The sequence below is a fragment of the Ctenocephalides felis genome, unplaced genomic scaffold (assembly GCF_003426905.1).
Source record: "Ctenocephalides felis isolate EL2017-DRISC unplaced genomic scaffold, ASM342690v1 CF-g0.4_SCAFFOLD_00054, whole genome shotgun sequence".
Lineage (NCBI taxonomy): Eukaryota > Metazoa > Arthropoda > Insecta > Siphonaptera > Pulicidae > Ctenocephalides > Ctenocephalides felis.
This window is the reverse complement of record NW_020536208.1, coordinates 49,606-51,851: the sequence shown is the minus strand read 5'-3', so window position 1 is coordinate 51,851 and position 2,246 is coordinate 49,606. Positions and strand designations below refer to the sequence as shown.

The following is a 2,246-nucleotide window of genomic DNA, read 5'->3' as shown; positions in this document are numbered from 1 at the left end:
TTTGGTGCTGTTAAGGATTTCCATTTGGTGAAAATCACAGAAAAACCAACCGTCTCGGTGTGGCGTGTTGCGGGTGGCTACATATTTTTTTTCGTTCCGTAATTTAATTTAACTACATATATGAATGTCCATCTTTGTGCCCCGAAGCCCCATTTGGCGAACGGGTGGATGCAATTTTGCTGAAGTTGACGAAATTGACAAAAGACGCAGAGTCATGGATAACATGCTGATGTGGGAAGGCAGCACCATCCCCCGCATGAATTACTTTGCCAATTTCCAGGGGGATCTGCTGCCTTTCATGAGGAAAGTTGTCACCACCTGGATGTTGGAGGTGTGTGAAGAGCAACATGCGAAGAACAAGTGTTTCCTCTAGCTGTTAATTTATGGATCGTTTTTTGTGCGTATGCGAGATTCCTCGTCAACAACTTCAACTTGTGGGTGCAACAGCTTTACTGGTTTCACCAAAAGATTCGTCAATGCCACAATTTGACCATCCATCTGCTTTGCGCTTATACTGATCATAGTGTCGCCCCTGAAGAAATTAGGACCATGGAAATGTTATTGTCTAACCAAGCTGAACTGGAACTCGAATACGATTATGGCTTCGACTTTGTTGATCACCTAATCGAGCGAATGCCATGGGGACATGAAAGCCGCCTTACCAAACGTCATGCTCACACACCTTGGTGTCTGTCTGCTGTACTGAACCTGAATTTATGCAGACCGCTCCTTCGCTCCTGCCACCGCTTGCGTTTGCGCCGCCGTTCGAGGCCTGAACCTTCCATCATCGCAATGCGCCTTGCGGATCTTGGCGCCGTTTCTCGTGCCGACATAACTCTCGCCGAATTAATGGTTTGTCACATCGAGCGAGTTATTGCCAACGAAACTGCGTCATTGCAAACGCCTTCGGGAACTCCACAGCGTCTAATCCAAACTCTCCATATCAGAGCCCCAGAAGCCTCAGTATCTCTAAATATTATATAATGAAAATCATAGTTGATTATCCTTTAATACACTTACGCTTACCTAGATTTGATTACCTAGTACTTGTAAATGAATTTGATTGCATTTGGTTGAGAGTGTGATTGATTAATGAATGTGATGTGCTATTCATGGAAAATCTAGATATTGAAATAACAATTATGTTGGAGCATTTAATTAATAATTAATAATAAGACTTTTGCAGTTTGATTGGGTTTGATTGCGTTTTGTGTAAATGTAAGTTAATTTATGGAATTATATATGAAATTAATATATATTGTTAGGAGTAAAGTTTTGTTCAGGTATTTCTCTTTTATAAATATTCTGACTACTTTTTCAAAAAAGTTTGTGTATGAACAACAAAATGTAATTTTTAGATATACATATTTTTAACATTTATATAATGTAGATGAACGACGCTGCTCGGTGTTTGAAAATTATATTTAAACCTTAATATATTATTAAGTTTATATTATAATTTGATCTTCGTTAGTTTTTTTTTATAATTTGCACGTCAGTAGAGTCCCTTTTTTATCTGTTTGCCTCTTTTTCAATTTGCTTGTCAGTACAGTCCCTTTTCCTCAACCTAGACACTCGTCAGTGCTGGACTTGATCAATATAGTCCCGTCCCTCTATACCCTGCCCCCACATTCCTCACGATGGATACACAATATGGGCCTATTATTAAAAGCGGCAATCTCGATGCGTTCATTTCGATCCACTTGAGACTCGACTCGATAGAGGGAAGCACTTGAAAACACACGCTAATGATGACTAATGACTAATGACTAATGACCGGTGATGAGTCAGACAGTCAGTAGAGTCACCGTGGAGCGATTTAGTTCCTACACTCTGCTAAATTAGTCCTAGCAGGGAATAATAGACAAAAAGGACTCTACTGACGAGCAAATTGAAACCAAAGATAAAAAGGGACTCTACTGGCAAATAATTTAAAACAAGACCACACGTTAATTTAAAGAAGAAAAGGACTCTACTGACAAGCAAACTGAAAAAAGAGATAAACATTGACTATAAGGAAACTCTAAGGGAAGCAAAGAGACAAAATTGCTAGTTTATGCAAAAGGGACTCTACTAACGAGCAAATGTTGTCATTTTAAATATAGGCATGTGGGGTATCAAATGAAAGGTCTCGACGAGCTGAATTCAAATACCATATGCACACACTTAGTAAACGTACCGGGTTCCGTACAAACACAAAATGTCATAATTCAATATCACTGTTGCCATGTCATAATTCACAATCA

The 2,246-nt window shown here is 39.2% G+C and overlaps 1 pseudogene; it reads left to right on the top strand.

Moving 5' to 3' along the window:
- The first annotated feature begins 124 nt into the window (after positions 1 to 124).
- On the top strand, positions 125 to 835 carry LOC113365793 (annotated as a pseudogene).
- Positions 836 to 2,246: the final 1,411 nt, after the last annotated feature.